We start from the raw sequence: 26,725 nt of genomic DNA, 5'->3' as shown, positions 1-26,725 counted from the left end.
CAAAAACAAGACAGAGCAAAGCAAAGCAATGAAAGAAAACAAAACCACCACAACAAACCAATGATAACTAAAGAAAAGCCTGTAAATAGTTCAAGGTCTCTTTGTTGACCTTTAGGAGAGTTTTCCAGTAGAGTCTGATGGGGTGCCACGCCCTGGCCTCAAAGTCCATTTTTAGTATTCCTTAAGGACTTCCATGCTCTGCTCCCCTTGCTGTTCTGTTGCACGCCCTTAGTGTTTTGCCTCAGTGTGGTGGGGTCAGTTCGGGCATAATTTCCACACTGTGTCTCCAGTGTTATCCTCCGTAGGGCTATGGGTCAGGGAGTGATGTCCCTCTTCCTCAGCTGTAGCTTCAGTGCTGTCCTCTGAAGTAAATTCTTTGGGGGGGAGGGGCGCTGTCTGTGTAGTTGGGATTGGGGCCGGCTCCTCAGACCACTCTACTGGTTCCCTGCTTCACAAGTGGCATATTTATAAGTGCTGAACCCAGACATACCAATCCAAACTCACTACCTAGGGATTTCTAATCAATTCTGATTCATATTGACTCTGTAGGACAGAGTAGAACTGCTCCCGAGAGTTTCTGAGACAGTAAATTTTTACAGAAGTAGAAAGCCACATTTTTCTGCCACGGAGCAATTGGTGGTTTTGAACTTCTGGACTTGTGGCTAGCTACTAGCAGCCTGTGTTAGTCCGGGTTGACTAGAGAAACAAATGCATCGACACCCATATGTATGTAAGGGAAAACTTTTTTCAAAGAGCAATTGTATATTAAGAAACACCCCAGCCCAGTCCAGATCAAGTAATAAGTCCGATATTAGCCCATATGTCTGATAGTAGTTCATAAATTCATCTTTAGACTCACAAAGCCATGCAACGATGCTGAATGCAGGAATATCACAGGCTGGTGGGTAGAAGGTCTTGTTGACTCACTGGTGGTGGAAGCATCTCAGCACTGGTGTTGGTCTCCATGTGGCTCCTCCAGCTCCAGGGCTCTGGCTCCATCAGTATAGCTCCATGTGGCTTGTCAACAGGAATGTCTCACAGAGAGACAAGCAGAGAGTGAATCTGGCCTCCAGTGAGCTATTTATCTCCTTCATGTCTCCAAATAAGGTCATCAGGCTTAAGGTTGACAGGCTGGACTCCACACTTTTGCAAGTTTACAGGAGAGTATGTAACTGCCACACAGCCCAATATATAACTTAGTATGCCACCAAGACTCTCTAAGTGTTGAAGTAGTATAAGATATTTTACAATGTTTGAGTCTAAATCCATAGTACTATTGTGGACAACTATAACACTTTGGATTCCAAAATAGGGCTGTGAATATTGACCTGAAAAAACAGTAACTTTTAAAAATTACTATTAGACTTGTCCCCAGAGGTATTGTTAGAGTTACAATCATTCAGGATACAAGCTAAAAAGTAGAAAAATACATACTTGTCTGTGATATGCAAGGATCTCACTAATTAATGGTCTGCTCATAGCTTTTTAGTTGGAGCTGTCAATTAAATTCTCTGAGCTACTTACCTGTAAAATGGGACAATTAATTACTATTTTGGTAACGGGCTATGATGATCAAATGCAGTCACTTGACAACTTCTTGACAGTATTAGTTCCTTGGAGTGAGAACAGGTCTTTTGATGTGCTGTGAGAGTAACAATGAATCTCTCTCTCTCTCGGTTTTATAAATCTAATGAGAAATTCTGATTCTTAGTAGTGATATCCATGGCTGACATCATGGTACTTAAGTCTTGTCAAGCTTTGAATTTACATGATCCTTTGTATGTACATTTTCTTTTATAGTAAACAAAATTCATTAACAGTCTTTATCTCATTTGACCCTAATTACTGAAACAAATGCATTAAAAACATCAATTTATTTATAGAGCCCCTTACGCATGTTAAAGAAATGCATGTGCTGGAAAAAAACAAGGAGTACTAGAGATATATCAGTGATTATAACCTATAAGGATTAATGTTAAGAATCTGGATTCTAGTTTTGATGTAACTACTAGCTCAATAGTTACAAAAGAAAATGTGTGTATATTATATATTCATGTATGTGCATGCTCTATTGTCTCAAATAGAACACTGGTTCAATTCAATCCATTGTCAAAAATGTCAAACCCCAGTTTTAAATTGATATATATATCACATCATTCCATAGTTGACGTCAAGCAGAATTGGACAATTGCTACCACAATCAGTTTCCAAATATTCTCTTTCTACATGAACTCCTTGACATGTCTCCCCTTCAACCCCCTCCATCCCTGAATCCCCCTCCCCCTGAAGCCCTTATTTTACTTGCTGTCTCTATGGGTTCATCAATCCCAGGTTTCATATATCAAAACAGAAAACCGTATAAAACAACTTCAAGATACAAACCCCGTTTTTAAGATGCATACAATTGCTTTGGGGTCTGTTTGATGGCAACTGTGGGCAACTCGTGGAAAAAGCCTTGCCTCAGGGAACTAGGGACAATTCTCTATCTTCCTTTTTTTGGCATGTAATGCTGTCATCTGCCTTTCTTTCATTTTGCTTTTTAATTTATTTAAAATTTGAATTTAATGCAGAATAGTGAGGAGGCTCTGAATTATTGGCTTTTAGTCTTTCTGTTTAATTAAGGCTGTGCCATCTAATTACTTCAGGTCTTTGAAGAATCTTAATCGACTGAAATAATTCTTTTCTCATCTCATAAGTGTTTTCTCCCTCTAGTTTCATACCTTCCCATGGTATTTGGACTTCTTATTACTTTTCCTATTTGAGATAAAGAAACTAAAGTGCAAAGAAACTAAATAACTAAGCCACTATTCTATGGGTTTAAAAAGAAGTCAAGCTTGTGCTTTGTTCTCATAAACTTTTCCCAACTCAGCCTGCCAGTTATCCATCATTTCAAAATGTGTGAGGAGAAATAGTTGCAGTTGCACCAGATTTGGAATCAAAAGACTCGGTTTCTAGTCTAGGATATGGCTCTTTTATCACTTTTGAAAAGCATTTCAGCTCTGCATTTCTGGAAAATAATACACATTTAAAAAATAAAAGTCTCTTTCTCTTCTGATATCTTCCTCTTTCCTCTGTTCTTCTTATACTTTCTTTTCCCCTATGTATTTTCCTCTAGGTTTCCTGTGACTTTTGAATCCCGGATTCTTCCATATTTTTGGTGCCCTTCAACATTTGGCATCATATTATCCTTGGTAATATCAAATGGATCAATTTTTGCATCATCCTGGAATGAAGAGAACAAACATCAAAACGTACTCCATTGAGTCAATGTTCACTCATAGCGACCCTATAGGCCACCGTAAACTGTCCCTGTAGGTTTTCAAGACTGTACCTACTTACAAGGATAGAAACCCCCATCTTTCTCCTGTGGAGTGACTGATGGTTTCAAACTGCCCACATTGGAGTTAGCAGCCCAATGCCTAACCAATATGCCAACAGGACTCCATGAATGAAGAGAAGATGAATCTGATTTGGCCTCTTTATAGAGATTTTTTTATTAATAAATCTTTTTATTGGGCTCATACAACTCTTTTCACAATCCATCCATACATCAATTGAGCAAAGCACCCTTATACATTCGTTGCACTCGTCATTCTCAAAATTCACCATCCACTTGGGTTCCTGGAATCAGCTCGGTTTCCTTTTTCACCCCTCCCCCTCCCTCCCTACTATCCCCTTCCCTTTGGTCCCTTAATAGTTTATAAATAATTATTTTATCTTATCTTACACTGCCCGGCGTCTCCCCTCATCCACCTTCCCATTGCCCATCTCCCAGAGAGGAGGTTCCACATAGATCTCCAAGATTTGTTCTCCCTTTCTACACCCCCTCCCCTCCTGGTGTTGCCACTCCCACGTCTGATGTTGAGGGGTTCATCTGTCCTAGATTCTCTGTGCTTCCAGATCCCTACTGCACCACTGTACATCCTCTGGTATAACCAGGTCCGCAAGGTAGAATTGGGGTCATGATAATTGGGAGGGGAGGAAGCGTTCAGGAACTAGAGGAAGGTTTTGAGTTTCATTGTTGCTACACTAAATCCTGAGTGACTCCTCTCTTCCCCACTACCCCTCTACCAGGGATGTCAGCTGTCTACAGATGGGCATTGGGTCCCCATCATGTACTCCCCCTCATTCATGGTGATGTGATTCCCACCACACAATGAAGACTAAAAATTCTATAACTGGACATTGTTTTAAAGGGCTAACAAAAAGTTCATTTAAATAAACGTTTGAAAAAAAAGCTAATGTATTTAAGATGGGGATGTATATATGAAAGGATTTCAAAAGGTCCACAGAAAAATGGAATGTAAAGATGATGGGATTTTTCTTTGAACTTCTTGAAGCCACCTTATATTTGTCTTTATAACTTCTATCACATTTCTATTTCTGTAAGGAGTTACAGTTTCAGAAACTCACTGGGGCAGTTCTATTCTGCCCTATAGGGTCACTATGAGTCGGCATCAACTCAATGACAGTGAGTTTTGTGTTTTGCTTTGGTTTATTTTATCTCTCTATGGAGCACTGGTGGCTTAGTGGGGTTTGCATTGGACTGCTAATGGTTCTGTTAGCAGTTCAAAACCACCAACTGCTCTGAGGGGAAAAGATGAAACTTTCTACTCCTGTAAGAATTACAGTCTGGGAAACTCACAGGGGCAGTTCTATTCTGTGCTATAGAGTCACTATGAGTCAGCATCAATTGATGGCAGTGATTTTAAAAAATTTTACATCCCTGTGATCTAATATCCTTTGCAATGGCTACACAGAACTCACAGAAAATTAAAAAAACTATATTTAAAGGTTTATTAAGGAAGTTAAAAAGTAGTAATGCCAGTGAAAAATACTAAGGTTTGAGGTGCTTATTAGAACATATTACAAAGTTCTTTCAAATCTCCTAAAAAATTCCTAAAGGCATACCACTCTCTTCTAAGCCTTAAGTCAAAGTCATTCAGCTTCATTGGTCAACAAACTCAATTCCCTGAATTAAATGCCCAGAGGTACCCCATTCCAGTAAGCCTCAGTCTGAAAGCATTCATCTTCACTATCATGGGTTAGCAAGACCAGCTTCCCCAATTAAGTACCCAGAGGCAACCCACTCCATAAGCCAGCCTTCTGCACCAAAGCACTCAGCTTTACTTGCTCCGTGCATTGGGAAGTTCACCCCTCTGTTGCATGATCTGGATCCTGGTTCTTCTGCTGCTTCTCTGATGGCATAGCTGTCTTTTGGATCCAGGAGGTTCACTGCTCAGGGATCTCTGGTGCAGAGGATGCATTCCATTCTTGCTGGTAATAAGATTCCTTCTGCTGCTCCTCAGAGAGCTCATTTTATACATAGCAGGATAGAACTCTAGGGAATCCTGTCCATAATTGCTCACAGGTGAATCTTTGTCAGTATCTTCTCCCACTTTCTTACCTGACCCATGCAGGTTCTTTGGTGGGAGTTAGACTCTGACTGGAAGAGCCACATTAAATAATTCACTGTCCTGAAATGTTTATATAATATTTGGATCCAACGAATAATTGTATGTATTATATAAGCTATTGTTACCGATTCCTATTGGTATATAGTCAATTCTGACCCTTAGTACCCTACAGGACCGAGTAGAACTGCCCTTATAGGATTTATAAGGCTGTAAATCTTTACCGAAGCAAACAGCCACATCTTGCTTGCATAAAACAATTGGATTCAAATTGCTGACTTTTGGATTAGAAACAGAGCTCTTTAATCATTGCCCAAGGACTCCTTAATTACTGGTGAATAATGAGCAAGAAATCAGAGAAGCTGTATTATATGAAGGAGAGTGTGTGATCAGGATTAGAGAAAGGCTTATTAACAATCTTCAATAAGCAGTTGATACAATCTTGTTTGCTGAAAGTAAGGAAGACTTGAAGCACTTGCTGATGAAGACCAAGGATTTTAGCCTTCAATGTAGATTACAACTCAATGTAAAGAAGACCAAAGACCTTACAACAGGACGAATAAGTGACATCATGATAAAAGGAGAAAAGTTTGAAGTTGTCAAGAATTTCATTTTGTTTGGATCCAAAATAAATGTTCATAGAAACATCTGTCAAAATGGGTGCATAAGCAAATGTGGTGAAGAAAGCTGATGGTGCCCGGCTATCAAAAGAGATAGTGTCTGGGGTCTTAAAGGCTTGAAGGTGAACAAGCGGCCATCTAGCTCAGAAGCAAATAAGCCCACATGGAAGAAGCACACCAGCCAGTGCGATCACGAGGTGCCCAAGGGACCAGGTATAAGGCATTATGCAAAAAAAAAGATATAAGTGTGTGTATGTATGTGTATATATGTGTATATGTATATATGTATATATATATATATATCATATTAAATGAAGGGGGAAGTGCAGAGTGGAGACCCAAGGCCCAAGTGTCGACCAATGGAGATCCCCTCATAGAGGGGTTTAGGAGAGGAGATGGGTTAATTAGGGTGTGAGGTAGTATCGATGAAGAACACAGCTTTCCCCCAGATCCTGGATGCTTCCTCCCCCCAACTACCATGATCCGAATTCTACCTTGCAGGGCTGGATAGGACAGAGGCTGTACATTGGTGCATATGAGGGTTGGAGGTACAGGGAATCCAGGGTGGATGATACCTTCAGGACCAAGGGTGTGAGGGACGATGCTGGGAGAGTGGGAGGGTGAGTGGGTTGGAAAGGGGGAACTGATTACAAGGATCCACATGTGACCTCTTCCCTGGGAGAGGGAGAGCAGAGAAGGGGGGAAGGGAGACTCCGGATAGGGCAAGATATGACAAAATAACGATGTATAAATTACCAAGGGCATATGAGGGAGGGGGGAAAAGAAAAGAGGACCTGATGCAAGGGGCTTAAGTGGAGAGCAAATGCCTTGAGAATGATTGGGGCAGGGAATGTATGGATGTGCTTTATACAATTGATGTATGTATATGTATGGATTGTGGTAAGAGTTGTATGAGTCCCTAATAAAATATAAAAGAAGAAAAGAGAAAAAAATGATTAGGGCAAAGACTGTACAGATGTGCTTTATACAATTGATGTATGTATATGTATGAACTGTGAAAAGAATTGTATGAGCCCCAATAAATTGTTAAAAAAAGAAAAAAAAAGAAACATCTGTCAAGAGCTCAAACAACACATTGCATTGGGTAATCTGATACACAAAACCTCTTTAAAGTGTTGAAAAGCAATGATATTACTTTGAGGACCCCAGTGTGCCTGATCCAAGTCATGATATTTTCAATCACCTCATATGCATGTTTCTTCCTCTTTGTTTCCAACTTTTGCATTTCAATCACCAATAACTATCAATGCACCTTGATTGCATATTTGATAAATGTCCAACTGAAATCGTTGGTAGAATTCTTCGATTTCTTCATCACTAGCTTTTGTGGGTGGTGCATACATAAAATTGAATAATAGTAATAGTTGTATTGATTAGATTCTCTCGAAGGTGGATGAATATAATCTGATCACATTGTACTTCATCATGGATTTAGCAAGATTCTTTCTGACAATGAATGCCAGGACATTACTCTTGATTGTGTTATTCCCAGCATAGAGAACGATATGATTTTCTGATTCAAAATGGCCAATACCAGTCCATCTCAGCTCATTGATGCCTAAGTATTGATCTTCATGCATTCATTTTTGACCACTTTCAATTTTCCTAAATTCATACTTTGCACATTCCAAGTCCCAATCATTAGAGAGAGAGAGAGAGAGAGAGAGAGAGAGAGAGAGAGAGAGAGAGTGTGTGTGTGTGTATATAAAATCATTTTATTGGTGGCTCATACAACTTTTATCACAATCTGTACATACATCCATTGTGTCAAGCACATTTGTACATTTGTTGCCATCATCATTCTCAAAACATTTTCTTTCCACTTGAGTCCTTGGTATCAATTCCTTGTTTTCCCCTCCCCCCTCCCTCATGAACCCTTGATAATTTATAATTTGTTATTATTTTTTCATGTTTTACACTGTCCGATGTCTCCCTTCACCCACTTTTCAGTTGTCCATCCCCCAGGGAGGGGGTTATATTGTGATTGGTTCCCCTTTCACCCTCACCTTCCCTGTACCCTCCTGGTATCTCTACTCTCATTATTGGTCCTGAGGGATTTATCAGTCATGGATTCCCTATGTTTCCAGCTGTGATCTGTAACATTTTTTCAGTTGTTTCTCTTTACCTTGAGTCAGGCCAATCAGTACATAAAAATCCTGAAAGCTCCACTTCCACAGACTCTACCCAACTAATGTCACCATAGTCGAGTCCCCTGTAAGAAATCATCTCCTTTTCAGTCCTATTTTGAGTACCTTCAGACCTGAGGGTCCCATCCTCTGGCAGTATCTCCAACAATGTTCTGGCATAAGGTTTTCAATGACTTCTTCTGATGTGGGGAGCTGAGCCTTTCTTCATTGTCTGTTTTATTCTGGAAGCTCCACTGAAACCTGATCATTTTGGGTGATCCTGCGGGCATTGGAAATGCCAGTGACATAACTTCTAACATCATAGCAACACACAAACCACCAAGTACAATAAACTGACAGACAAATGGTAGACAGCAGTTGGAAAACATGGACTTGGTAATAGAAATGAAGCTGGAGATCACATGATAGAAATTTGCAAAACCAATGATTTGCTCAAAGCAAATACCTTTTTTTGACAACACAAACAGTGACTATATACATGGCCTTCCCCAGATGGAATACGCAGAAATAAAATTGACCATAATTGTGGGAAGTCATGATGGAAAAGCTCAATATCAGCAGCTAAAACAAACCAGGGGTGGGTTGTGGAACAGACCATTGATTGCTCTTCAGGATAAAGCTGAAGAAAATTAAAACAAATCCACAAGAGCCAAAATGCTATCTTGAGTCTATCCCATTTGAAGTTTGAGAACATCTCAACAATAGATTTGATCCACTGAACACTAATGACTGGAGACCTGATGAGTTGTGGGAGAACATCGAGACCATCATTCATAAAGAAAGAAAAAAGGTCATTAAAAAGACAGGGAAAAAAAGAAAAGATCAAAGTGAATGTCAGAAGAGTCTGAAACTTGCTCTAAATCATAAGAGTAACTAAGGCAAATGGAAGAAAGGATGAAGCCGAAGAGATGAATAGAAAATTTCAAAGGGCAGCTTGAGAAGATAAAGCTAAATGATATCATGAATGTGCAAGAACATAGAATAAGAAAACCAAAAGGAAAGAACATGCTCAGCATATCTGAAAGTGAAAGAACTCAAGAAAAAATTAAAGCCTTGAGTTCCAATCTTGAAAGGTTCTTTAGACAAAGCATTGAGTGATGCAAGAATCATCAAGAGAACTTACAAAGAATACACAGAGTCATTATACCAAAAAGAACTAGGCAACATTCCACCATTTCAAGAGTTATCATATAAGCAACAACAAATGGTGCTGAAGGAAGAAGTTCAAACTACACTGAATGTATTTGCCAAAAGCAAGGCTCCGGGAATTGATGGAATGCCCACTGAAATGTTTCAGTAAATTGAAGAAGCACTGGAAGCATTCATTCGTCTGTGCCAGGAAATTTGGAAGACAGCTAACTGATGGTAAGGAATCCATATTTGTCCCCATTCCAAAGAAAGGTAACTCTACAGAATGTTCAAACTATAGAACTACATAATTGATGCCAGACAGATCTTGGCTCAAAGAGAGAATAGCAGAAAGATGTTGACTTGTGTTTCCTTGACTATGCAAAGTCATTTGACTATGTGGACCATAATAAACAGTGGATAATCTGATAAGAATGGGAATTCTAGAATACTTCATTAGGCTCATTCAGAACTTTTACATGAAACAAGAGGCAGTTGTGAGAACAAACCAAGAGGATACTGGATGGTTTAAAATCAAGAAAAGTGTGTGTCAGGGTTGTATCCTCTCACCATACTTGTTCAATCTGTACACTGAACAGATAATCAAAGAAACTGGATTATATGAAGAAGAATGTGGCCTTGAAGGATTAAGTTGGAGTGTGGATTGGAGGAAGGCTTAACAACTTGCGTTAGGAGATGGCACAACCTTGCTTGTGGAAAGTGAGGATGATATGGAGTACTTGCTAATGAACATCAGGATTGTAGCCTTGAGGACAGCTTACAACTCAATATAAGGAAGGCTCAAATCCTTTAAACTGGACCAATAGGTAACATTATAGTACATAGAGAAACGTTTGAAGTTGTCAAAGATTTTGTCTTACTTGGATCCACAATCAGTGCTCATGAAAGGAGCAGTCAAAAGATTAAATAAAATGCATTGCATTAGGTAAATCTGCTACACAAGACCTCTTTAGAACATTGAAGAACGAGGATGATACTTTGAGGACTAAGTTGCACCTAACCCAAGCCATAGTATTCTCCATTGCATCATATGAAGGTCAAAATTGGACATTGAATAAGGAAGACCATGGAAGAATTGATGCATTTGAAATATGGCGCTGGCAAAAAATATTGAAATTACCATGAACTGCTAAAAGAACAAACACAACTGTCTTGGAAGAAATACATACATAATATGCCTTTGAGGCAAAGATAGAGAGACTTCATCGTACTTACTTTGGGTATGGTGCCAAGAGAGATCTGTCCTTGGAGAAGGGCATTATACATGGTAAAATAGGGGAACAGTGAAAAAGAGGAAGTCCGTTGACAAGAGGTATTGCCAGTGGCTGCAACACAGGGCTCAAGAACAATTGTGGAAGGCGCAGGACAGGGCATTGTTTCATTCCATTGTAGATATAAGGTGATTGTGAGTTGGAACCAATTTGACAGCACCTAACAATCAAAACAATATTGAGTAAAACAATAGTGATAAAATATATTTTGAGATGTGTTAATATTTAGTAAGGTTGAATGCTAGAAATATTTTTTACTCTATTCCTGATAGTGTATGTCTTATTGATATTCTTCTCATTCCAGATTATGTGACAACTACTCTGGGCTAAGGAACAGAGCTATAAGTGACTATTTTAAGCTTGTGGAGAGTTTATATCTATTTTTAAGATTATACTAGATGTCAATTGCAGTTCTAACTGCAGACATAATGGAATGCCATCTACAATGACACCTTGAAAGGGGGAGAACTTCTACTTCAAGTGACATGTTTTCTTATGTATTTCTATGAGGAAGAGATAATTTCATGGTACATGGCTTTCATATGGGATATGGAAGGGACTGGGAAAAGAAAGGGAAAGTCAAACTTGGAGTTGAGATTTTTAAAGGTAAAGAGTTTAGACCTTATTTGGAAAACCTTGAATGCAAAGATGAGGAGATCTAAATTTTATATATGGACAACTGGAAGAACGATTATCTTTTTCCTTCACACTAGAATTCTTCAAATAGATTTTTTTAAAGTAGTAAAACAGCCACATGGTTCTGCTATGTTCTTTGCCCTAAAGGAACAGAGGGGCAAAGTGAAGAATACCAGTGCAGCTCAGTGGACCTTCCCAGACTAAGGCATTCTTTACCCCACCCACCTCTCACCAGATTTCCATTCCTCCTGCCTTTCCCAGCTCCCAATTCCTGCAGCAGAAAACCCAGGCTCTGGCCTCAGAACTGAAGAGTAGAAGGCACCTGAAGGGCTTGCTGGGCACATGAAGACAAGTGGCTGTAAAGTACAAACCACCCTGCAGGTGAGGGAGCAGCAGTCAGGCAGAGGAAGAGCTGCTCCTCCATGGAACAGATGTTAGTGAGATGGCTGCTCCTCTGGGAGTGAGGAAGCCTGCATCCCAACATAATACTTTTAAAGAAGTGCTTCTGGAGTCCACTAAATGCAAAGGAGATGGGTTTGAGAGCTGTGGGGGGTTAGGCCAGCCACCCTATCCAGATCTCAGATTATGGTTATTTATTGGGGGCAAAATTGAGCTCTGTGGAACTGCTGCTGCCCCCTGAAGACATATAATCCAGGCAGCGGTGGGCTGCAGGGAAGCTACCAGTGTGTCTGTGAAGAGAGCACCAAATTCATAGCTAAAGGTGCCATAGAACATGAGGATGTCAATGACAAAACTAATTCACACAGGACAGCCTGGTGCTGCCACTGAGAGCCCTCATGAAAAAAGACCCCTCCTGTAAATTGCCAACTCTTACTAGACCCACAGCATTGGTTTAGCCAATGATAAGCACTGTAGTGTTACCCCAGAAGTGGCAACTCCACTCCAGGAGCTGCCCATATCACAGAAGGCACAGTAGAGCCATGAAAGCATCCACCATGCCAATGAGGCTGAAGATACAGCTCTCTGGGGGACATGTGCCACACTTGCTGATGAGGGGGGCATCACCCAGGGTACAACAGGTCCTAGAACTGTTACTCAACAGAGTCAGGAGAGTAGGACTCCGTATAGGGCTAATTCTCCACAGGACACACATGGCAAATCATCATGGCCATGACATACATAGTCTATATTGCCAGTGATGGAGAAAGCTGACAGACTGACGGGAAGGCCGACCCAGGTAGTCATGAAAGAGGGGAGCCAAAGTGGTAGTGATGTGTGTCTGTGAGGTGGGGCTGTGTGGGGGACAGGTGATGGTAGGGAAGAGAGCGGAGGCCCTGTTACCCTAAGATATTTCAGCCACTACCATCATCCTGGTGCGCCTGCTACCTTTGCGCTTTACTTGCTCAGCACTGTCTCTGACTGACAAGAAGAATTCTTATTATCCAGGTCAAAAGGGTAAAAGAGGGTGACTTTGAATTCCTTTTTCTGCTACCTATTTATTACGGGGCAGATTATAACTGTGTTGCTGCTTCTTTCCAGTACTTCTCGTTTCTTTGTTGTAGAATAAGGCTAATTTTAATGTTCCTTGCATAATGGTTAGCATTAAATGCTGTAATACTAAATAAGATCCACCACAACGAGGGAAATCACTGGGGGAGTGCAGCGGAACAGCAAGGGAATGGAGTGGCAAGGTCCCCAGGGAATGCTGAAAGTGGACTTTGGGGCCAGGGCATGGTGCCCCAACAGACTGGACTGGAAAACGCTCCTAAGGGCCAGCAAACGATCCCTGAACTAACTACAAGCTTTTCTCTTGTGAAAAAAATACTAAATAAGAGAGTGTATATATAACGTTTAGTGACTGGCATGTTGTAAATGCTCAATAAATAGTAGCTATTCTAATTAGTCCTTGGACCTCATAGTACAGTCCTTTGATTCTTGTTTGTTAATTGAGTTTTGGAAGAAGCAAATGAAGCACCTCTCTGTTTAGTAATGATATTACTTTCAATGTGTAGAGTGTTGTTAACCTTCATTTGTATTGTTTAATTTGGTCTTTGCAATGGCTGTAGACGTTGTCAGGATCATTCTGTGTTAGAAGAGGTAAAATTGAGGCCTAGGGGAGAAGTGAATTGCCTAAGGTGCCATAATAATGTAGAGTCAACATCAAGAAGACATAGCAGTAAAAAATGCTTCTACATCCAATGCAAAACCCCCAAATTTATCAACTAAACTCTAAAATAACTGAAGAGAGAAACAGATAAATCTACAATAATAGTAGGAGATTTTAATAGTCCACTTTTGATAATGGACATAACTTCTAGAAAGAAAATTTATAAAGATACTTAAGACCCGAGTAACACTATTAAGCAACTAGCTATCATAGACATATATAAAACACTATAACAAATAATAGCATACTACACATTCTTCTCCAGTACACATGGGCATTCTGCATAACAGATAATATTTTAGGCTATAAACTAAGCATAGATAAATAAAAAATATTGAAATTATGCAAAGTGTCTTCTTTGACCATAATAATATAAAACTAGAAATTAGTAATAGAAAGAATATGAAAAATTCAATTATTTGGATATTAAATAACACATAAGAGAAATAAAAGAAAATTAGATGATAATTATAAACAAAAAGAATTAAAACATAACATACCAGTCTTTGGGATTCAGCAAAGTAGCACTCAAACAGTTTATAGTAATAAACCCATACATTAAAAAAGGAGAATGTCTAAAGTTAATTACCCAACAGTTTGAACAAATATAAAAGGAAGACCACAAGAAGACCAAAACTATCAGAAGAAAGAAAATCATAAGGATTAGAGCAAAAATTAATGAAAATGAAAACAGCAAAACAGTAAGAAGAAAGAATCAACAGTGTTAGAACTTAGTTCTCTGAAAGATCAATAAAATTAACAAACTACTGGACAAATGGCCAAAAGAAAGTGACAAGATGCAAATAGCCAAAATAACAATTGAAATCAGAAAAATTACAATAAATGCAAATGACATAAAGAGATCATAATAACACTACGAAAACTTGTACTCGAACATATTTTAAAACTTAGAAGAAATGGGAAATTTTTTAGAAACACAATCCCTACCTAAATTAAGACAGATATGGGTGAAAATATAAACAGATCCATAACAATAAAAGAGATGGAAGATATCATCAAACTTCCAACAACAGCAAAAATGCTCCAGCCCACGTGGCTTTCCTAGGGAATTTTACCCAGCATTCAGAGAAGAGTTTATACCTGTTCTACTAACAAAATCTTCCAAAACATAGAACAGGAAGGAATACTTCCTAACTCATTCTATGAAGCTGATACCAAAGCCATTTATTTAAAGACATCCCCAAACAAGATCGTTATAAACCAATATCTCTCATGCATATAGAAACAAAAACATCTCAACAAGATTCTGGCAAACAAGCGTTCAACAGCATATCAAAAGAACAAAATACTCAGGGTTCAGTGTAGCAACAATGAAACTCAAAACCTTCCTCTAGTTCTTGAACGCTTCCTCCCCTCTAATTATCATGATCCCAATTCTACCTTGCGAACCTGGTTAGACCAGAGGATGCACAGCGGTGCAGTAGGGATCTGGAAACACAGGGAATCTAGGACGAATGAGCCCCTCAGGATAGGCGGTGAGAGTGGCAACACCAGGAGGGGAGGGGGTGTAGAAAAGGAGAACCGATCTCTGGGGGATGGGCAATGGGAAGGTGGATGAGGGGAGACGCCGGGCAATGTAAGATAAGATAAAATAATAATTTATAAACTATTAAGGGTTCATAGGGGAGGGGGAGTGGGGAGGGAGAGGGAGGGAAAAAAAGGAAAACGAGCTGATTCCAGGAACCCAAGTGGAAGGCGAATTTTGAGAGTGACAAGGGCAACGAATGTATAAGGGTGCTTTACTCAATTGATGTATGCATGGATTGTGATAAGAGTTGTATGAGCCCCAATAAAATGATTTATTAAATAAAAAAAGAACAAAATATACTATGATTAAATGAGATTCATACCAGGAATGCAAGAGTGGTTCAGTATCAGAAAATCAATTACTGTAATTCATCACATAAATAAAACAAAGGATCAGATGGACATCACAATTGATGCAGAAAAGGCATTTAGTAAAACAACACTATTGTAAAGAACTCAGAAAAAATGGAATAGAAGGGAAAGTCAATGCTTGATACAAATGAAGTATGGATTGTTAAGGGAGCTGTAAGAGCCCCCAATAAAATTATCTTTTAAAAAAAGTAAATAAAGGCATAAAGATCAGGGAAAGAAACGAAGGGAAATTCCTCAAAATAATCAAGGCTCCTGATTTTCAACCAAGGACCAAAGTCCATTCAATAAGGAAAGAAACAATCTCCAGTGGTAAGGACAAAACTTTTAAAAAACAATGAAATAGGACCGACATCTCACATCATGCACAAAAATTAACTAAAAAGGAAAAAAATGCATAAATGTCAAAGTTAAAACTATAAAGTTACATTAGGGTAACACTGCAAAAACAACTATAGAAACTTTTTTTTCTTTTCCAGAAATAGATGATCAAACAAAACTACAAGCAACTTAAAGTAAATTGTGACAGGTAACATAGAATAAACTGTATAACTGGGCCCTTCAAGAAATTATCAAACAATTTCTCCAAAAGATTAGAAAGGGAAGCTGTGGACTGGGAAAAAAATCTTCAGGATTAAAGTGCCTAATAAGGGACTAATTTCTAAAATATATAGAAAACTTCAGCAACAAAAGGACATTCAAATTTGAAAATGGACAGAGAACATGAAGAGACACTTCACCAGAAAGTACTTTCAGGCAGCCAACAAACACATAAAAGATGCTCATGTTGATGTTGCTTTTAGGTATTGTCAAGTGTCAGCAACCGCACAAACAACATTACCCAGTCCTGAATGCTGTTCTTGATGTCCTCCCACAGCTCATCAGGTCTTCTGTCATTAGTTTCCTATGTGTCAAATCTGTTCTTGAGATGCTCTCAAAATTCTGGTGGGATAGATTCAAGGTCATTGTTTGGTTCTTCTGGACTTTTTCCCCCCTAAATCATTTTATTGGCGGGGGGGGGGGGTGTGTGTTGTAAAACTCTTATCACAATCCATCCATCCATCCATCCATTGTGTCAAGCACATTTGTACATTTGTTGCCATCATCATTCTCAAAACATTTGCTTTCTACTTCCCCCCTCGCTCCCTGCTCCCCTTCCTCATGAACCCTTGATAATTTTTAAAACAATTTATTAGGGGCTCATACAACTCTTATCACAGTCCATATATATACATACATCAATTGTATAAAGCACATCTGTACATTCTTTGCCCTAATCATTTTTTTCCTCCTCTTTTCTTTTTTTACATTTTATTAGGGACTCATACAACTCTTATCACAATCCATACATATACATACATCAATTATATAAAGCACATCCATACATTCCCTGCCCCAATCATTCTCAAAGCATTTGCTCTCCACTTAAGCCCTTTGTATCAGGTCCTCTTTTTTTCCCCTCCCTCCCTTCTCCCCCCTCCCTCATGTGCCCTTGGTAATTTATACATCATTATTTTGTCATATCTTGCCCTATCCGGAGTCTCCCTTCCCCCTTCTCTACTGTCCCTCTCCCAGGGAAGAGGTCACATGTGGATCCTTGTAATCAGTTCCCCCTTTCCAACCCACTCACCCTCCACTCTCCCAGCATCGCCCCTCACACCCTTGGTCCTGAAGAACCCTTGATAATTTATAATTTTTTTTCATATCTTACACTGTCTGATGTCTCCCTTCACCCACTTTTCTGTTGTCCGTCCCCCAGGGAGGGGGTTATATATAGATCCTTGTGGTCAGTTCCCCCTTTCTACCCCAGCTTCTCTCCACCCTCTCAGTATTGCCACTATCACCACTGATCCTGAGGGGCTCATCGGTCCTGAATTCCCTGTGTTTCCAGTTCCCATCTGTATCAGTATACATCCTCTGGTCTAGCCTGATTTGTAAGGTAGAATTGGGATCATTATAGTGGGGGTGGGGGAGCATTTAAGAACTAGAGAAAGTTACATGTTTCATGGTTGCTACACTGCAACCTGACTGGCTCGTCTCCTCCCCATGACCCTCCTGGACTTGTTTTAATTTCCTTCAGCTTTAACCTGAATTTACACATGAGTAATAGATAATCTATTTCATGGTCAGCTACTGGTCTGGTTTTGGCTGCTGATACTGAGCTTCTCTCTTTGAAGTTTCTCTCTTTCCACAGATGTAGTAAATTTGATTTCTGTTCATTCCATCTGGAGAAGTCGATATTTTATGTTGTTTTCTACCTTTTATGTTGTCTACCCTTTATGTTGTTGAAGTAATGTATTTTCAATGAAAGAGTCATTGGTCTCACATAATTCTATTATATAATATCTAGCTTTGTTTCTATCACCAAGTACATATTTTCCAAGTACTGTGCCTTCCTCTGGAGTCCTCATGCTGCAATGATTACAGATTGGACTGGGATCCACTAGTTCAGCCATTTGAAATCACTGGCCACTACAAGGAAGAAATATGAGACTTACAGTACTACTCCCATAAAGAGTTGATTGCACAAACCCACAGGGGCAGTTTTACCCTGTCCTATGGAGAAGCCAGGAGAAGAAATTGACTTGATGGCAGTGAGTTTGGTTGGGGTTTGAGTTCTTTCCCCTTTCATTCCTTGTATATTCAAATTGCCAATAATTATAATGCAATTTGATTACATATTTGATCAATTTCAGACTGAAGATGTTGGTAGAATTCTTCAGTTTCTACATCACTAGCTTTAGTGGTTGGTTCATATATGTATGTGGATAGATATTATCCTATTACAGACAGGACTGTAGTTCAAGATAAATCTTGAAATGTTCTTTTTAACTATGAATGCATTCCTCGTAAATCTGTTATTCCAAGCATAGTTAACCATATAATTTTCTGATTGAAAATGGCGAATACCAGACCATTTCAGCTCACTAATGCCTAAGATATCGATTTTGTGCATTTCGTTTAAATTATGATGACTTCTAATTTTTCTCAATTCATACTTCATACAAAGTTCCAATTATTAATAGATGTTAGTAGCTTTTCTTCTCATTTTTAGTCATGCCCCATCAGCAAATTAAGGTCGTGCAGACTTTACTCTTATAGGTATAAACTCCATCATTATTGCTGACTATAATTTGAGAAGACACATCTTCCTCAGTTATATATTGAGTGTTTTATGACCTGAGGAGCTCATCTTTAGGTACCATATTTGATAATGGTCATATGGTTTTAAGTATCTGAAAATGTTTTTATGCTATCAATGAGGTTTTCAGTCGATAATTCTTCTGAAGTGGACAGCCCATCCCTTTTTTGTTGTCTGTTCTTAGTCTGGAAGCTCTGCTGAAACCTGTCCACTTTGGGTGACCCTGCTAGTATTTGAAAATACCAGTGACATATCTTCCAGCATCACAACAACACCTAAGACACCACAGTACAGCAGACTGGCAGACAAATGATGACAGACCTTGTTAGAGAGATGCCAATAAAAACAAAAGTGAGATACCATCTTAGTCCACAGAAATGACACTGATAAAAATAATAGAAAACAAAAACTACTGGCATTTTGTGGGTTACTGAAACCTTTACACACTGGTGGAAGGAAAAATGGTACAATTACTCTGGAAATGGTATGGTACTTCTTCAGAAAACTAGATGTAGAGATATCGCTCCTAGGTATATATACAGTTAGAGCATAGGTTCCCAAACTTATTTGGCCTGCAACCCCATTTTAAGGGAAAAAATAAAATTTAAAGAACTAGAGGATAGTTATGTGGTTCATGAATGCCACACCACACCTTGGCACCTTGGACATATCCTCCGTTCCACAAGGCCCTTCTAAGTGGGATGGTACCATTGTCTTGCTGGTGGACATTGATTCTCTACTACATCCACTCCCCTGCATATCAATTTGGACACATATTTTTTGAACTTCTGATACCTCCTTCTGTTGACACCTCTTGATCACACAACCTGGTGTGCTTCTTCCATGTGGACTTTGTTGCTTCCCTGCCAAACCTTTAAGACCAGAGATGCTATAGCTTTTGATAGCTGGACACCATCAGCTTTCTTCACATTTGCTTATGCACCCATTTTGTCTTCAGTGATTATGTTGGGAATGTGGCAAAATAAGCTGATGCTGCCTGGCTATAAAAAGTTATAGCATATGCGGTCTTCATAATAAATATTTTTTTCTTGATGAATTCTATGTGTCATAGAATTATTGTATTATCCTATTTAAAATTAGTTCTTTAAAACGTCCTTCCTATTATGGTCCATAGGTGATATACCTCACTGATCCTATAAAACTTGTGCATTGCAGTCGAGATAGATGACCCCTCAGAGACACTAACAAGAGTAAGGTTTCGGTGAGGGTACAGGAAGTGAAGGGGTGGAGGGAAGGGGAGTAGAAGGAAATTGATAGCATTGATGATTGTATAGCATCACCCAGTAAGATTGAACAACAGAACTGGATGGGAAGGGATATATTAGAATGAGTGAGATATGTCAATAAAAATATTATTCAAAACAATGTAAAAATAAAATCAGTTCTTCAATAGTGAGTTGTGATTGCCCAGATTTCTCTTCTCTGCTCCTTCACATAAATCAAATAAAAACCTTCATCATTCAGTCAAATGATGAGTACTGACTGTGTGCTCAACATTGCACAAGATGCAAATGTTATTGATAACAGAAATTCTTGAACCGCAGGCAATTTAGATATGGGTAGTGGAAAGGGACAAAGTTTCAAAGACAGTGTGTAGCAAGAACAGTGCATTTGACACCGGGATACTTTGGTCTAAGCTCCAACATGCAATATGACTCAGTTTCCTCATCTGTTAAATGAAACTACTGAACTTCAGAGGATAACATTGAAGCTACAGCTCAGGGAGAGGGACATGTCTGATCAGAGCACAGGGAAGCAAAATGAAGAAGGAGGAAGAGAGAGTGGAGCACATTCTGGTCCAACAAGCCTTGAGGACGATATCCCTGCTCAGAGCAGCCAATGCACAGAAAGGACCATATGGCTAGCCCCACTATGATACACGACATCCCTCACTGACCCATAGCCCTACAGGGAACAACACTGGAGACACAGTGTGTGAATTGCGCCCGATCTGACCCCACCACACTGAGTCAAAACACTAAGGGTGTGCAGCAGAACATTAAGTGGAGCAGAGCAGGAAGTCAGGAAGGAATACCAAAAGTAGATTTTGCGGCCAGGGCATGGCACCCCATCAGACTTGACCGGAAAACACTCCTAAATGTCAACAAACCAACCTTGAACTATTTACAGGCTTTTTTTTTTTTGGTCATTGGTTTGTTGTTGTTTTGTTTTCTTTTGCTCTGTCTTGTTTTTGTGCATATTATTATCTCTGTAGGTCTATCTAGATAAGATAGGTGGGAAAAACAATCTGGAGGAGAAAACAATGGGACTGATGATTCTGGCGGGGAGGAGGGGGGACATGGGAGAGGGGAGGTGGGGGCAAGGAAGTGGTGTTAGCAAACCCGGGGACAAGTGAACAAGTGACCCAAAACCGGTGGTGAGGAGGGTGTAAGAGGCCTGGTAGGGCTTGATCAAGGGCAATGTAACTGAGAGCAATTACCAAAACCCAAATGAAGGCTGAACATGATAATGAGACAAGAGGAAAGTAAAAGGAAATAGAGAAAAGAACTAGGAGGCAAAGGGCATTTATAGAGGTCTAAATACGGGCATGTACATATGTAAGTATATTTATATATGATGTTGGGGAAATAGATCTATGTGCTTATATTTAGAGGCTTAGTATTAAGGTAGCAGATGGACATTGGGCCTCCACTCAAGTACTGTGTCAATGCAAGGACACTTTGTTCTGTTAAACTGGAATTCCATAATGCTCACCATCCCGACACAATCACTGAAGACAAATGGGCGCATAAGCAAATGTGGTGAAGAAAGCTGATGGTGCTGGGCTATCAAAAGATATAGCATCTGGGGTCTTAAAGGCTTGAAGATACACAAGCGACTATCTAGCTGAGAAACAACAAAGCCTACACGGAAGAAGCACACCAGCCTGTGTGATCACAAGGTGTCGATGCATCAAAGAATAAAAAAATCATATCATTGTTAATGAGGAGACCCAAAGTCTATCTGTAGTCAACTGGACATCCCCTTACAGAAAAGTCATGGGGAGGAGATGAGCCAGTCAGTGTGCAGTGTAGCAATGATGAAATTTGCAACTTTCCTCTAATTCTTATATGCCTCCTCCCCACCACTATCATGACCCTAATTCTACCATACAAATCTGGCTAGATCAGGGGATGTACACTGGTACAGATAGGAACTGGAAACACAGGGAATGCAGGACGGATGAACCCCTCAGAACCAGTAGTGTGAGTGGCGATACCGGGATGGAGGAGGGAAGGTGGGGTGGAAAGGGGGAACTGAGCACAAGAATCTATATATAACCCCATCCTTGGGGGGTAGACAACAGAAAATAGGGTCAAGGGTGATATCAGACAGTGTAAAATATGACAAAATAATAATTTATAAATTATCAAGAGTTCATGAGGGATAGGGGGTGGGGAGGGAGGGGAAAACAGGAGCTGATCCCAAGGGCTCAAGTAGAAGGAAAGTGTTTGGGGAATGATGATGGCAACAAATATACAAATGTGCTTGACACGATGGATGTAAGGGTTGTGATAAGAGTTGTACAAACCCCCAATAAAATGATTTTTAAAAAGGGAAAAGAAATTAAAAAGAGGTGTAAGAACCCCCAATAGAATTATTTTTAAACAAAACAAAAAAATAAAACTACTGAACTAATTACTCTGTATAGGGTCCTTAATAGGTTATGTTAGGCTATCATGGCAAATTTTGGCATTCTGGGAATGATTGTTTCTCCAAGGGTTACCTAAATACGTAATGAAATATAAATAGAGTTCTCTGACTTTATGTTATGGGTGAGGGATGGAGTGGCTTTCTGTTCAAGCTTCAGGCGTGCCATATTCCATTTTATACCCCCTGAAGTGTACATTTGCCTTTGTTATCACCTGGGCTCAGGACATGGTCTTGTGAATTTAATTATAACTTCGTTTCTTTTTATTCCTAGTGGAAGTAACTGTCTGAGTATGAAAGGGAGCTTTTGGTTTGGTTTGAATGCAGAAACTGAATCCCTTCTCTAACAACAGAATAGCTTGTCTCCATTTCTATTGTAAAATAAAGGAAACATCTTTGTTTAAATGTGAGAAAGTTATGAAAAGCCATATGTAAAAGCTAATAGTAGACTTGGAATTGTGAAAGTTCACAGAGCACATACAGGCATTACTTGCAATTAACAGAAGTTTAACTTAAATTCAGACTGTTCAGTATGGAAAGGTCCTTAAAGATCCTTAGATCTCTACCTCCAACACACCTTAATTTTGCAGATGGAGAAACTCAGGCCCAGAAAGAAGGGAGCTTACAAAAGTCACGTGCATATTAGTGAAAAGCTGGAATTGGAAATTGGGTTCTCCCTCACTCCTAGTTGAGAGCTAGTTTTATCACACTTTATTTGTAAAACTGCCTAATCATTTTTGGGTCTGTTAAACAATGTAAGCAATACAAGTTTCATTACTCATTCCCCAAAGTTCAGTAAATTATGGAATTACAGAAGCTGAATCTTTTACTGATTTTGGTTTATTGAGTTAAAAAAGTCACCATTTTGAAGGGAGACATTGGTCAGTGTAAGACACGAAAAAAATAATAATTTATAAATTATCAAGGGTTTGTGAGGGAGGGAGGGTGGGAAAGGAGGTAGGAAATGAGGAGCTGATATCAAGGGCTCAAATAGAAAGAAAATGTTTTGAAAGTGCTGATGGTAGCATATGTACAAATGTGCTTGATACAATGGGCGATTGTATATATTATGATAAGAGCTGCATGAGGCCCCTAGTAAAATGATTTAAAAATAGTTTTTAGGGTTCTAACAGGGAAGGTTGACAGGAAAGGGGGAGCTAACAACAATTAGTACAAAAATGAAGAAAATGTTCTACAATTGAATGTGATGACTGTACACTCTTTTTAATATATTCGAACCATTGAATGGTATGGTATGTGAATTTTGTCAATAAAACTTTCAAAAACAGAAGTATTTTCTGAGTTACCATTGTTAGAGATAAATGCACATTTTATTCTACTTGGGTATGCTTTTCCTTACATGTTTTCTAATAAAACATGCTACCATTACTTCTATTAAAAAATAGAAGTTTAAACATTTCATTTTAAATTTGACTGATTTATTTTGTATCTTATTTGGAATTTTAAAAATTTGAATTAGGTGAATGTTTACAGACAGATAATCAGTTTTACATAAAACAATCCATATACATTTTTCAACTCATCCATTATAATCCCTTCCCTATGCTTCCTATTTCCATTCCTCCTTCGTTCCTAACCCTCAAAACTTTGTCTTTAGATTATTTATCCCTTTTTGATCTTAAATAGTGGATTATAGTAGCATGGAAATACATTCATTTCCAGGCCTGAATGGTGTTGTTTTGATTTGCATCTCTCTAATGACTCATTTTGGGAATCCTAGTGGCAAAATAGGTTTATGTGTTGGGCTGCTAACTGCAAAGTCAGCAATTCAAAACCACCAGCTGCTCATCAAGAGACAGATGAAGCTTTCTACTCCTATAAAGAGTTGCAGTCTGGGGAACTTACAGGGGTAGTTCTACTCTCTCCTGTAGGGCAGTTATGAGTCAGAATGGACTTGATGGCAGTGAGTATGCTTAGGAATAGCTAACATAACTTTGAGAGTCAAGGCGCACTTGATCCAAGACATGGTATTTGCAATTGACTCATACATGTGAAAGTTGGACAATGAACTAGGATGACAACAGAAAAGCGGGTGCTTTTGGATTGTGGTATTGACAAAGAATATTTACTGTGGACAGCCACAAGTACAAACGAAGTCTTTCTTGGCTGTAGTACACCAGAGTGCCCCTTAAAAGTGAGGATAGCAAAACTTTGTCTCACATACTTTGAACATGTTATCAGCAAAAGGAAAAGAGGAAAACCCTCAACAAGATTAATTGACACAGTGGCTGCAAGTACGAGCTTATACATAGCAATTGTGAGGATTGCACAGGACTAGTGTTTCTTTCTGTTGTACATGGGGACTTCATAAGTTGGAACCAGATCAAAGGCACTGGACAGCAAAAACAACAGTGGCGCACGGTCACGAGCATTTCTTCATGTTTGTTGACCACCTGAATATCTTCTTTGGTGAAGTGTCTATTCATACAGTCTCCTTATGTTTCAATTGGGTTGTCTTATTTTTGCTAAAGTGCTGAAATTTTCTATATATTTCAGAGATTTGTCCTTTGCTATGTCATTGCCAATATTTTTTCCAGTTTGTGAGTTCTTTTTACTCGTTTAGTGAAATCTCTGTATGCACATAAATGTCTAACTTTTAGGAAGTCCCAATCATCTGTTTTGTCTTCGTCTGCTTGTATGTTTTTCATTATGTTTCATAGTATGTTTACTCCATGTATTAGGATTGCCTAGTTTGCCCCATGATTTCATTCATAATCTTTGTAGTTCTGGGTTTTGCATTTGGGTCTTTAATTCATCTTAAGTCCATTTTTCATATGGTAAAAGATAGTCCTCTTTCATTTTTTTACATATGGATATCCAGTTTTGCCATACCCGTTTGTTAAAGGTAAGCTTTTTAACTTGTTAGGTGCCACTAAATTAGTTCCAACCCATAGTGAATAATCTTATGCATGACAGAAGGAAACACTGTCCATTCCTGGGCCATCCTCACTAACGTGTATGTTTCAGCCGATTGTTGCATTTCTTTCTGCTCTAATCTTTAGCATTTATTTTCTAAAGGTAGTTATTAGTTTATTTTGCTGTTCTTTTTCTTATTATTGAAGGTGTTGGGTTAAGGTGTTGAGATGTGTAAAGGTGAATGGATTTACTGTTTGGCTTTCAATTCTGTTCCATTAGTCTATGTGTCAGTTAAAACAGCCTGTTTTAAGTACCATGATATCAAGTATCAGCCTGTTTTAAGTACCATAGCTGTGTAGTAGGCTTTGATATTTAGCAATGAGAGGCCTCCAATTTATTACTCATTAGTACTGCTTTACTTATCTGGGGTCTCTTTTATATATATAAAAAGTTGGTAATTAGGTTATCCACCTCTTCCAAGAATGATGTTGGAATTTGGATTGGGATTACATTTTATTCCTAGATCACTTTGAGAAATATTGGCATTTTCACAATGGTAAGTCTTCATATCTATGAGATAGTATGACCCTATATGTAGAATGTCCCAAAGACTTAGAAAGAAAGTTGTTAGAACCAATTGAAACATTCTTCAAAGTGACGGGGTACAAGATCAGGATACAAAAATCAATTGTACTCCTTTTCTCTTAAATCATTTTAATGGCGGCCCTCACAACTCTTGTTATAAACCATACATGAATTGTATCCAGTATATTCATACATATATTCCATCGTTCTTTTTGAGATATTTACTTTCCATTGAGCCTTTGGGATCAGCTCCTCCATTTTTTCAATTGTACTCCTTTATGCTAACAAAGAGAGGTCTGAAAAGGAAGTCAGGAAAATAAGGCCATTCATAATAACCAGCCAAAGGATGAAACACTTAGGAATACATATAATCAGAGACACAAAATACCTGTGCAAAGAAACCTACAAAACATTGCTACAGATGGTGTCCAGCTATCAAAAGATATAGTGTCATAAAGGCTTGAAGGTAAACAAGCGGCCATCTAGCTGAGAAGCAACCAAGCCCACATGGAAGAAGCACACCAGCCTGTATGATCATGAGGTATCTAAGGGACCAGGTTTCAGGCATCAAAGAAGAAAAAATAATTTGATTGTGTGCTCACCTTACCAATATGATTGCTGAAGAAAAATGGGTGCATAAGCAAATGTGGTGGAGAAAGCTGATGATGCCCAGGTATCAAAAAGATATAGCATCTGGGGTCTTAAAGGCTTGAAGGTAAACAAGTGGCCATCTAGCTCAGAAGCAACAAAGCCCACATGGAAGAAGCACACCAGCCTGTGTGATCACAAGGTGTTGATGGGATCAGGTATCAGGTATCAGGTATCAAGGGAAAAAATCATATCATTGTGAATGATGGGGAGTGCAGATTGGAGACCCAAAGCCCATCTGTGGGAAATTGGACATGCTTACAGAAGGGTCACAAGGAGGAGATGAGCCAGTCAGGGTGCAGCGTAACAACAATGAAACACACAACTTTCCTCTAGTTCTTAAATGCTTCCTCCCCACCCCCAACCCCCACTATAATGATCCCAATTCTCCCTTACAAATCAGGCTAGAGCAGAGGATGTACACTGGTACAGATAGGAACTGGAAACACAGGGAATCCAGGACAGATAAATCCCTCAGGACCAGTGGTGAGAGTGGCG

General features: G+C 39.1%; 1 pseudogene; it reads right to left on the bottom strand.

Annotated features, from left to right (window-relative positions):
- Positions 1 to 11,847: 11,847 nt before the first annotated feature.
- On the bottom strand, positions 11,848 to 12,464 carry LOC142433463 (transmembrane protein 150A pseudogene; annotated as a pseudogene).
- Positions 12,465 to 26,725: the final 14,261 nt, after the last annotated feature.

The sequence above is a fragment of the Tenrec ecaudatus genome, chromosome X, assembly GCF_050624435.1.
Source record: "Tenrec ecaudatus isolate mTenEca1 chromosome X, mTenEca1.hap1, whole genome shotgun sequence".
NCBI lineage: Eukaryota > Metazoa > Chordata > Mammalia > Afrosoricida > Tenrecidae > Tenrec > Tenrec ecaudatus.
Note: the sequence above shows the minus strand (reverse complement) of the source record. Positions and strands in the feature narration are given on the sequence as shown.